The following is a 13176-nucleotide window of genomic DNA, read 5'->3' as shown; positions in this document are numbered from 1 at the left end:
GGCCAGTTCTATTTTTAACTTTCTGAGGAATTTCATCCTGTTTTCACAGTGGCTGTACCAGTTTGCAGTCTCATTGTAGTGTAAGATGCTTCCCTTTTCTCCATATCCTCACCAACACCTGTTGTTTCCTGAGTTGTTAATTTTAGCCATTCTGACAGGTGTAAGATGGTATCTCACTGTGCTTTTGACTTATATTTCCATGATGATGAGGAGGTTGAGCATCTTTTCATGTGTTTGTTAGCCGTCTGGATGTCTACTTTGGAAAGTATCTATTCATGTCTTCTGCCCATTTTTTAACAGTATTTTTTGTTTGTTTGTTTTTTTGAGTGTTGACTTTCATAAGTCCTTTATAGATCTTGCATACTAATCCTTTATCCAATATGTCATTGGCAAATATCTTCACCCATTCAGCAGATTGTATTTAGTTTTGTTGATTATTTCCCTTGTTCTGTCAAAGCTTTTTATCTTGATGAAAACTCAATGCTTCATTTTTGCTTTTGTTTCCTTGCCTCTGGAGATGTGTCTAGGAAGAAGTTACTGTGACCAAGGTCAAAGAGGTTTCTGCCTGTGTTTTCCTCTAGGATTTTAATGGATTCCTGTCTCACATTTAGGCCTTTCATCAATTTTTAGTTTATCTTTGTGTATGGTGTAAGAAAATGGTCCAATATTATTCTTCTATCTGGGGCTGTCCAAGTTTCCCAGCACCATTTATTGAAAAGACTGTCTTTTTTCCATTGGATATTCTTTCTTGTTTTGTTGGAATTTAGATGACCACAGAGTTGAGGATCCATTTCTGTATTCTGTTCCATTGATCTATGTGTTTGTTTTTGTATCACTACCATACTGTCTTAATGATCACAGATTTGTAATACAGCTTGAAGACTGGAATTGTGACGCTCCTGCTTTGCTTTTCTTTTTCAACATTACTTTGGCTATTCAGCATGTTTTCTGGTTCCATGCAAATTTCAGGTTTGTTTGTTCTAGTTCTATGAAAAATGCTGGTGTTATTTTGATAAGGATTGTATTGAATACATGGATTGCTTTGGGTATCAGACATTTTAACGATATTTGTTTTTTCAAATTAATGGCATGGAATTTTTTTTCCATTATTTCGTATCTTCTTCAATTTCTTTCATAGGTTTTCTATAGTTTTCAACATACAGAAATTTTACCTCTTTGGTTAGGTTTATTCCTAGGTATTCTATGGTTTTGGTGCAAATGTAAATTGCATCGATTCCTTTATTTCTTATTCTGCTGATTCATCATTGTTGTATAGAAATGTAACAGATTTCTGTACATTAATTTTATATCCTGTTACTTTGCTGAATACATGTATCAATTCTAGCAATGTTTTGGTGGAAGCTTTCAGGTTTTCTACACAGAGTATCATGTTATCTGCAAGTAGTGAAAGTTTGACTTCTTCCTTGCCAATTTTTATGACTTTTATCTCTTTCTGTTGTCTTATTTCTGAGGCTAGGAACTCCAGTATTATGTTGAACAACAGTGGTGAGAGTGGACATCCCTCTCTTGTTCCTGACCTTAAGAGAAAATCTCAGTTTTTCCCCATTGTGATAATATTAGCTGTTTGTCTTTATACATGGCCTTTATGATGTTGAGGTATGTTCCTTCTATCCCTGCATTATTGAGGGGTTTTATCAAGAAAAGATGCTATACTGTGTCTAATGCTCTTTCTGCATCTATTGAGAGGATCATATAGTTTTATCTGTTCTTTTATTAATGTGGTGTATCACATTGATTGATTTGCAGATATTGAACCACTCCTGAAACCCAGGAATAAATCTCACTTGGTCATGGTGAATAATCCTTTTAATGTACTGCTGGATCCTACTGGCTAGTATCTTGTTGAAAATTTTTGCATACATGTTCATTAGGGATATTGATCTGTAATTTTCATTTTTAGTGGGGTCTTTGGTTTTGGAATCAAGATAATTCTGGCCTTGTAGAATGAGCTTGGAAGTTTTCCTTCCATTTCTATTTTTTGGAATAGTTTCAGAAGAATAAGTATTAATTCTTCTTTAAATGTTTGGTAGAATACCCCTGGGAAGCCACCCAGACTGAGACTCCGGTTTGTTGGGAGATTTTGATTACTAATTCAATTTATTTGCTGGTTATAGGTCTGTTCAAGTTTTCTACTTCTTGTTTCAGTTTGGGTAGTTTATACGTTTCTAGGAATGTATCCATTTCTTCCAGATTGCCAATTCGTTGGCATATAATTGCTCCTAATATTTTATTATAATTGCATTTCTGCATTGTTGGTTCTTATCTCTCCTTTCTCATTTGTGGTTTTATTTATTTTTGTCTTTTCTCTTTGATAAGTCTGCTTAGGAGTTTGTCAATTTTGTTAATTCTTTAAATGAAACAACTCCTGGTTTTGTTCATGGGTTCTACTCTTTTGTTTTTCTTTTATTTCTGTGTAATTTATTTCTTCTCTAATCTTAATTATTTCCAGTCTTCTGCTTGTTTTAGGCTTTATTTGTTGATTTTTTTTTTCAGCTCTTTTAGGTGTAATATTAGGTTGTTTAGGACTTTTCTTGCTTCTTGAGGAAGGCATGTATTGGTATATACTCCTGTCAAAACACTGTCTTTGCTGCATCCTAAACATTTGGACTCTAATGTGTTCCTTGTCACATGCTTCCATGTATTTGTTTTTATTTCATCTCTAATTTTCTGATTAACTCATTCATTCTTTAATAGGATGTTCTTTTCTTGTGTGGCTTGAGAAACTTTATCTTTTTTTTTTAAATTTCTTTTCAGCATAACAGTATTCATTGTTTTTGCACCACACCCAGTGCTCCATGCAATATGTGCTCTCCCTAATACCCATCACCTTGTTCTCCCAACCTCCCACACACCGCCCCTTCAAAACCCTCAGGTTGTTTTTCAGAGTCCATAGCCTCTCATGGTTCACCTCCCCCTCCAATTTCCCTCAACTCCCTTCTCCTCTCCATCTCCCCATGTCCTCCGTGTTCTTTGTTATGCTCCACAAATAAGTGAAACCATATGATAATTGACTCCCTCTGCTTGACTTATTTCACTCAGCATAATCTCTTCCAATCCTGTCCATGTTGATACAAAAGTTGGGTATTCATCCTTTCTGATGGAGACATAATACTCCATCGTGTATATGGACCACATCTTCCTTATCCATTCATCCATTGAAGGGCATCTTGGTTCTTTCCACAGTTTGATGACCGTGGCCATTGCTGCTATAAACATTGGGGTACAGATGGCTCTTCTTTTCACTATATCTGTATCTTTGGGGTAAATACCTAGTAGTGCAATTGCAGGGTCATAGGGAAGCTCTATTTTTAATTTCTTGAGGAATCTCCACACTGTTCTCCAAAGTGGCTGCACCAACTTGCATTCCCACCAACAGTGTAAGAGGGTTCCCCTTTCTCCACATCTTCTCCAACGCTTGTTGTTTCCTGTCTTGCTAATTTTGGCCATTCTAACTGGTGTAAGGTGGTATCTCAATTGGTTTTAATTTGAATCTCCCTGATAGCTAGTGATGATGAACATTTTTTCATGTGTCTGATAATAGGATGTTCTTTAACCTCTATATATTTGTGGTCTTTCCACATTTTTTCTTTGGTTGACTTCAAGTTTCATGGTGAAACTTGGTCTGAAAAGTGGTCTGAAAATATGTATGGTATAATTTCAATCTTTTTGTACTGGTTGAGATCTGATTTGTGACCCAGTATGTGATCTATTCTGGAAAATGTTCCATGGACACTCAACATGAATGTGTATTCTATTGTTTTAGGTTGAAATGATTTAAATATATATGTCAAGTCCATGTGGTCCAGCATGTCATTCAAAACACTTGTTTCCTTATTGATCTTGTGCTTAGATCTGTATATAGCTGTCAGTGGGGTACTAAAGTATTGTATTATGATCAATGAGTTTCTCTATGTTTATTATTAATTGATTTCTATATTTGGCTGCTCTCAAGTTGGGAGAATAAATATTTACAATTGTTAGATCTTCTTGTGGGATAGACTCCCTTTATTATGATATAGTGCCCTTCATCTGTTATTACAATCTTTGGTTTAAAATCTAGTTTGTCTGATATGGCTATGGCCACTATAGAAAGAAAACTATAGTTTTCTCTTGTTTTCCATTCATATGATAGATTGTTCTCCACCCTCTCACCTTCAATCTGGAGGTGTCTCTGGGTTGAAAATGAGTCTCATATAGATAGCGTATCAATGGGTCTTGGTTTTTTATCAATTCTGATACCCTATGTCTTTTGATTAAATAACTGAGTCCAATTTCATTCAAAGTTATTATTGATGAATTTAATGTCATTGTATTACTTGTAGAGTCACTGTTCCTACAGATTGTCACTGTTACTTTCTAGTCGTGTTGCTTTTGGTCTCTCTTTCCTGCTTAGAAGATCCCCTTTAGTATTTCTTGCAGAGCTGGTTTAGTGTTCACAAACTGATTTAGTTTTTGCTTGTCTCTCCTTCTATTCTGAATAACAGCCTTGCTGGATAAAGTATTCTTGGCTGCATATTTTTCCTCTTTAGCATGTTGACTATATCATCCCACTGCTTTTGGCTTTCTAAGTCTCTGTGGCCAGGTGTGCAGCTAACCTTATGCATCTACCCTTGTATGTTAAGGACATTTTGTCCTTAACTGCTTTCAGAATTTTCTCCTTATCTTTGTATTTTGCAAGTTTCATTTTGATATGTCTTGGTGTTGACATATTTTTGTTGATTTTGTTGACCCATATTGTTGACTAAAAAGTTCTCTGTTTCTCTTGGACTTGAATGCCTGTTTCTATCCCCAGATTAGGGAAGTTTTCAGCTATAAAAATTTGTTCAAGGGGCGCCTGGGTGGCTCAGTGGGTTAAGCCGCTGCCTTCGGCTCAGGTCATGATCTCAGGGTCCTGGGATCGAGTCCCGCATCGGGCTCTCTGCTCGGCAGTGAGCCTGCTTCCCTCCCTCTCTCTCTGCCTGCCTCTCTGTCTACTTGTGATCTCTCTCTGTCAAATAAATAAATAAAAAATTTAAAAAAAAATTAAAAAAAAAATTTGTTCAAATAAACCTGTAACTCCCGGGGCACCTGGGTGGCTCAGTGGGTTAAGCCGCTGCTTTCAGCTCAGGTCATGATCTCGGGGTCCTGGGATCGAGTCCCGCATGGGGCTCTCTGCTCAGCAGGGAGCCTGCTTCCCTCTCTCTCTCTCTGCCTGTCTCTCTGTCTACTTGTGATCTCTCTGTCAAATAAATAAAATCTTTAAAAAAAAACAAACAAACCTGTAACCCCCTTTTCCTGCTCTTCTTCTTCTGGGACTCCTATGATGTGGATATTATTGTGCTTTGTGGAAACTCTGAGTTCCCTAAGTCTATATTCATGATTAAATAGTTTTCTTTCCCTCTTCTTTTCAGCTTCATCACCCAAAATTGCATCTTCTTTATCACCTATTCAATTCTGTTTCTTCCCATCCTCATTGTGATTAAATCCAGTCAGTTTTGAATCTCAATTATATTTTTTTTTCCTGACTAGTTTTAGGTCTTTTTTATCTCTGCAGGCAGTGTTTGTCTGGTGTCTTCTATGCTTCTTTCAAACCCAGCTAATATTCTTATCATTGTTGTTCTAAATTCTTGTCCAATCTATTGCTTCTACATGTTTTCAGCAATCCCTGGTTGTGATTTCTTCTTGATCTTTCTTTTAGGGATAATTCCTCCATCTTATGATTCTGTCTAGGGTTCTTTTATTTGTTTAATTAATTAATTAATTAGTTTTGCACATTTTGGAAGCTTGCTATGTTTTCTGCTCCGACAGTAATACTATATTAAGAAAGGGTCCTACACTGTCTATGTCTGGTGCTTCAGGAAGTGTTTCTAGTGTATGCTGTGTGCACTCTGTTATTGTGTTTTGGCTGCTCATTCCCACGGGTCAGTCTTCTACAGAGTTCCTCCTAGCTTACAGTGAAGTGTTGTTGGACCTTTAACTAAGTGTCCAGATAAGCCTGGAGGAAAAAAAAAAAAAAAAAAAAAAGAATGTTCCAAGAAAAAAGAGACGTAAAAGGAACAGAAAGGCAAACAAACAAAATGTTATAAGCTTGATTTGAATAAGCAAAAAGGAAGGAAAAAAAAAAAAGACTGATCCAAAAAATGAGACATGGAAACAAACAAATCAACCAATAAAGGAACAAAAACTGTAAACCTGATACCAAAGAAAAAAAGAAGAAAAAATAAAATAAATTATTAAAAAAAAAGGAAAAAAATAAGTAAAAATGAAATCCTGGTCCTGTTTCCAACAGAACTGAAAGTGATGCTTTGGAGCACTCTATAATTAATAGACTTGGTATATGTGTGTATGTGGGTGGGGGTGTTGTTGGTTTTCTGAGAAAGAGGCCCACTGTGCTGTTTTATAGTCAGACCTGTCTTTGCAAAGATGCCCCTGCAGGGTGCAAGGGGGTGTATTTTGTTGTAAGTGATTCTAGCCTCCAGTGGAGATGTTGTGTTTCTTTCTGAAGTCTGACCCCATTGGTCAGTGGAGCGGGGTGTGCAGAGGGAGTTTGGGGGTTGGGTCAGGGGTTTAAGATGGTATCATGCAACCATCTTGTGCCTGGGGAGTGTAACTCACAGCAGCCATTCTTGAGCAAGCCTTCCCAGAAAACCAAATAATCTCCTATTCTGTGTCCTAGGCTTTCATCAGATTCCTGCCCTTAACCTATCTGTGCCTGGGTGTCAGCATACCTGGTGACACAGTTTTCCTGTGTTTTATCTCTGACTGGTGGCTGCCTTTCAAAACTCCAAATCTTAAAGGGCCTGGCAAGGTGGGGACCCACTTCCCTCTCCTGGAGGAAACTCGTGCTGTGTCCAGAACAATTTTGTTTCAGAAAAGCTGTTGCACACACACACACGGTGGGTGCAGTGTATTGATGTGCACAGTGAAAAGCTGCAACTAGGTTATCTGCCCTGTATGTATGTTCCTCTCTTTCCTACTGTTGAATGGTCACTCAGTGTCTCCTGGTAAGACTTTTGTCCTTGGAGAGGCAAAATACCCTCTTCCAAATGTACTGCAGGAAGGGGAGCAATCTTTACCAGTGCAACCCAATGGATCCCTTCACTGAAGCATATTGTGGGAACTCTACCTGTTGCTGTCTTTCCTGTTCTGTCCCTCTCTCCCTGACTTCTGTCTGTGAAAAGAATTCCCTCCCCTTCATGCACAACAGTTTTTCTATTCCCTAATTCATGGCTCCAAACCTTGCATCTGCCATGTTCTCTCTCTTCAGTTGTGCATATTGTTTTCTTAATCCTCAGATCAATTTCCTAGTTGTTAAAAATCATTTGATATTGATCTAGCTGTGTTGAAGGAGTGAGGCAAGTTCAGTATCCCCCTACTGCTCTACTGTACTAACTTCTCTCCCTAAAATTGCTATAAATTCTTCCTTAAATGTTTAGCAGACTCACTCATGATGTTATTTTGTCCAGGAGTTTTTCAGTTGTTTGGAAATTAAATAATACATGTCTAAATAACCCATGGGCAAAAGAAGAAATAATAAAATGATTAGAAATCAGTTTTTATTGAAATTAAAATGAAAACACCACATACATAATTTTGTAGGATGCAACTAAAGAAGTATTTAAAAGAAAATGTGTAGTACTAAATACTTATATTAGAAAGAAAGGTCTCAAATTAACAACATTTGATTCCACCCTAAGAAACTTGAAAGGGGGATGCCTGGATGGTCCAGTCAGTTAAGTGTATGCCTTTGGCTCCGGTCATGATCCCAGAGTCCTGGGATTGAGTCCTTCATCGGACTCCTTGCTCAGCAGGGAGCCTGCTGCTCCCTCTGCCTGCCTCTCCCCCTGCTTGTGCTCATGCTTTCTCTCTCCCTGACAAAAAATAAACAAAATCTTTAAAAAAAAAGAAACTAAAAAGGAAAAAATTAATTAAATAGCACATAATATTGCATTATGCCTATCCCCCAGATAACAAGTATGTTAATGTTTTAATACTTGCTAGCCATTGGTTCTTTACGCTCCCCTTCTCTCCTTAACTTTCTTAGTAAATTGAACGCATGATGCCACTTTACCTTTGAATATTTCAGTGGTAACTTCCTTTTTAAAAAAAAAAAGGACATTATCTTATATAACTACAGCACAATTATGAAAATTTGGAAATAAATGGTCACCTTGTTCCATTGTTACCGCTGCCATTCTGAAGTCCATGTCCCACTGAAAAATTACTTATTGCATTTAGTCGCATGTGTCTTTAGTCTCCTTTCATATGGGACATATTTTATTCTGATTTTTTTTTCATTTTTTGTAAAGGCAGTTACTGAAAGCTTGGCAGAAAATGTAAGTGACTTGCAAGGTCACAGCTGATAAGCAGTAGGGCCAGGGTTAAATTATCCTTCGACTCTTTTTTTTTTTTTTTTTTTTTTTTTCCCTTTTTATTTATTTATTTTTTTTTTCAGCGTAACAGTATTCATTCTTTTTGCACAACACCCAGTGCTCCATGCAAAACGTGCCCTCCCCATCACCCACCACCTGTTCCCCCAACCTCCCACCCCTGACCCTTCAAAACCCTCAGGTTGTTTTTCAGAGTCCATAGTCTCTTATGGTTCGCCTCCCCTCCCCAATGTCCATAGCCCGCACCCCCTCTCCCAATCCCACCTCCCCCCAGCAACCCCCAGTTTGTTTTGTGAGATTAAGAGTCATTTATGGTTTGTCTCCCTCCCAATCCCATCTTGTTTCATTTATTCTTCTCCTATCCCCCTACCCCCCCATGTTGCTTCTCCATGTCCTCATATCAGGGAGATCATATGATAGTTGTCTTTCTCCGATTGACTTATTTCACTAAGCATGATACGCTTTAGTTCCATCGCAAGGGCGAAAATGAACTATTGGGATTTCATCAAGATCAAAAGCTTTTGCACAGCAAAGGAAACAGTTAACAAAACCAAAAGACAGCTGACAGAATGGGAGAAGATATTTGCAAACGACATATCAGATAAAGGGCTAGTATCCAAAATCTATAAGGAACTTAGCAAACTCAACACCCAAAGAACAAACAATCCAATCAAGAAATGGGCAGAGGACATGAACAGACATTTCTGCAAAGAAGACATCCAGATGGCCAACAGACACATGAAAAAGTGCTCCACGTCACTCGGCATCAGGGAAATACAAATCAAAACCACAATGAGATATCACCTCACACCAGTCAGAATGGCTAAAATTAACAAGTCAGGAAATGACAGATGCTGGAGAGGATGTGGAGAAAGGGGAACCCTCCTCCACTGTTGGTGGGAATGCAAGCTGGTGCAACCACTCTGGAAAACAGCATGGAGGTTCCTCAAAATGTTGAAAATAGAACTACCCTATGACCCAGCAATTGCACTACTGGGTATTTACCCTAAAGATACAAACATAGTGATCCGAAGGGGCACGTGTACCCGAATGTTTATAGCAGCAATGTCTACAATAGCCAGACTATGGAAAGAACCTAGATGTCCTTCGACTCTTTTTTTAATGCTATTTTCCCACTAAAATAAATTCCCTAAGTCTAGTGTGTGTGTGTGTGTCTGTGTCTGTGTGTTCTATAGGTTTCTCACCTATGTGCCCAAAGATAGCTACTGTATCTTACCACATCACATAAAGCAGCACAGTTAAGGGAGCAGTCATTCAATTGTTAGCCACATCTGACTGTAGGTTAACAAAATAACCTATATGCTTGTAATATGACCACAATTTAATTAGTTATTTTCATGTGTTGGTTGATGACAGTTAACTTCCTCTTCTTCAATTGAAATGATTTCTTTAACATAAAAAAATCCTTAATAAAATAACATTATATGTGTGTCAAAACACAATTCGCTAAACAAGAAGATTTTATGGCTATGTGTCCAATGGTTTGTTCCTGACTTAAACTAAATTATGCTTTATCAAAGAGAAACTGTTGGCTTTTTCTCACTCACTTACCTGAATGAGACATTGTCCTTGAGTTTAAAGAGTTGTGAGTTCATTGACATTTTCAGTGTTATTTTTTCAAATGAGCTTTGCTTTCTTAATATTGGAATGAAGACATTTCCCCCTCCCATTTCCCCACCCATCTAAGTAATGGAATGGGCAAAAGATATTCGAAATTAAGTGGTCATAAGTAATTCATTACTGAGAAAGAAAAACAAAGTCTTTAAAGAACTTCAATTCTTTCTTCCACACAAACCATAACCCATGCAAATTCAAACTTTCTTGCAATTCAAGTAAGTTCTACAATAGAGGAATAAGCCTCTTAACAAGATTGAATTTGCTATTGTGCATGTTACAAGCTGAACAAACAGAGATTGGGGAAGGCTCTGTTCACTCATGTGCCTCCTTTAAAAAACAAATACCAGTTTAATATAAATGGAAATGAGGGCAACATTAGTGTGAACACAAATCTTGATCCATTGTAACCTAATAATGAAAGCCATACTTTTTTGAGGCTGGATAAATGGATAACGTCATCCATTTTAGAATCTGAATCATCAATGTTTTGTTTAAATTTTCTTCTTTTCTGAATTTTACTTTGTGTGCTGGGATAACAATAAACTCTAGCACTGAAAGGCTTGAATGCTGATATGCACAACTAAAATAGGACGATTAGAAATAATGATGCAAAAAAAAAAAAAGTACAAAGATTACAAAACAAAACCCAAAGGCCAGCTCTGTAAAAATTCTGTCTTTATAATCTTTATATTATCAAACACCATAGCTAATGGTTGTACTCAAACATTTGCCCTGCTTGAAAGGTGTGATCATAGCAGCATTATTATAAAAGTTTTGTTTTGTAAATAGGCAGAACTGAAATGCTTTCCTTAATTTGGGGAATGAGAATTTCTGAAGAGTACAGGGATATGGTTTTTCTTTTTCTAACTTCAAATGAAGACTTCATATAACTCTGTCTTAACAGTGTTTAAAAAAATACAAATCAAAATTAACCTCTCTGATTTGTAAGAAAAAAAAAGTAGTTTTCATTTGTAAAAGATTTTCTTAGCTTTCTATAACATATAAATAACTTAAATTAAAAAATTATATTTTAAACATAAATGTGCCTCAGTTTTCTCATTTGATTGTATAACTAGTATTTGAAAAGAAATGATTGGGGATAGAACACAGAAATAATCAAAATGAGAGTGGGAAAATTTGCTAAATGAGTTTGGTCATCTGTAAACAGGAGCAATATATCTATACCACTGTATTATTTCAAAAATAAGATTAGATAACAAGTGTAAAATATCCAGCATAGTGTTTGTGAAGCAAGAAGGAGTATTTAAGAAATAATAGATGTTTTTGTTAGTATTACTTGCTAAAAGGGCAAATTTCTTCCTAATTTTCTCTTTCTTGGACTTATGTTTAATGAATAACTTTTCATTATATTTTAAAACATACCACAATTCTTCATTTTTAAAACTGGAAATAGATGAAACAAACTAAAATTATATTTGGTTTTATAAAGTATGAACAAAGATTTTTCCTCCCTTATCTATATTTATATCCTTTAGTTTACAACACATTCTATATGCTAATATATACTGGAGAAATAGTTAACAATTTGGGGGAGTCATATTAATTAAGGTAGAATTTATTGCTCTGAATTGGTATAGTAATTTATGAAATGATAATATTTTATGAAAAACTATACAATGAATGCTGAAGGAAGAACTTTCCTTATGAGAACATATGGACTGATATCATATAGAAAAGCTGACTTTTATTACTATAACAATTCTTTTTTTTTTTTAAAGACTTTATTTATTTATTTGACAGACAGAGATCACAAGCAGACAGAGAGGCAGGCAGAGAGAGAGGAGGAAGCAGGCTCCCCACTGAGCAGAGAGCCCGATGCGGGGCTCGATCCCAGGACCCTGAGATCATGACCTGAGCCGAAGGCAGAGGCTTAAACCACTGAGCCACCCAGGCGCCCCTACTATAACAATTCTAATAGGATACTGACTCAGAAGGCTTATCAAATACTAAGTTTTGTACCATATTTTTAAATGTTATGGCAAATATATTCTTATTTGTATAAACTATTTTATTTACATTTACCTTGTATCTTTCTTTAAAGCTCTGAGATAATTTGAAGATACTCCTAAATAATTTGGCCAATACTTCTTTCTCTTGGATTCAAATGGACATATTCATTAAAAGTGGCCCATGAAGAAAAGATTTTCTCAATGTAATTTGTCTGAGAAAATAATTTCGCAAATTAATTGTCTGTCCTAATATTCCCAAGTTTGTTATAATTTTGTTATTGGTTGGTTTACACATATATAGAATTTTAAGTTTGTAAAATTGAGCTTATAAAAATTTGAGTTGTTTTTTCCTCTCCAGAGTATTAAATTCAAAGTAATGTTTTTTTATCACAATAATTTTCTAAATGTATTGATGAGGATGTTAAAACCATTAATAATCTAATAGTTATATGATACTTGCTTTTTTCAAAAGAAGTTTTGCAAAATAACTAAAAGAAAATTGATATTTTTTTTAAAGATTTTACTTATTTATTTAAGGGAAAGAGAGAGAGCATGAGTAGTGGGAAAGGCAGAGAGAGAAAGAGAAGCAGACTCCTACTTGAGCAGGGAGCCCAATTGATCCGAGGACCCCAGGATCATGACCTGAATCAAAGGAAGATGCTAAACCAACTGAGCCACCCAGGTGCCCCAGTAAACCCAGTTTTGAAAGTTTACTCTTCTCAAAATAATTTTTATTATGGTTGAAAAAATACTTTTCTCAATTTTTATAATCCAGAGACAGGTAAATTTCCTCAAAATTTAGGTTTATGTATATCTATTCTCTTCCTCCTCTTTACCCCCCAACTCCTCTACTAAACCACTGATAAATATCATTGCACACTTAAATGAAAAGGACTTTGGCATTTAAAGATAATTCGTTGATTTACCAAGTGGTATTTGCAAAAATTTACAACGGATATAAAAGTGCTAACTTTTGGGGAGGAGTCAAGGTGGCGGAGAAGTAGCAGGCTGAGACTACATCAGGTAGCAGAAGATCAGCTAGATAGCTTATTTAAACATTGCAAACACCTACAAATCCAATGGGAGAGCAAAGGCAAGAACAGCAATTCTAGAAACAGAAAATCAACCACTTTCTGAAAGGTAGGTCTGGAGGAGAAGTGAGTCCAAAGCAACGGGAA

The sequence above is a fragment of the Meles meles genome, chromosome X (genome assembly GCF_922984935.1).
Source record: "Meles meles chromosome X, mMelMel3.1 paternal haplotype, whole genome shotgun sequence".
Taxonomy (NCBI): domain Eukaryota; kingdom Metazoa; phylum Chordata; class Mammalia; order Carnivora; family Mustelidae; genus Meles; species Meles meles.
This window is presented reverse-complemented; position numbering follows the sequence as displayed.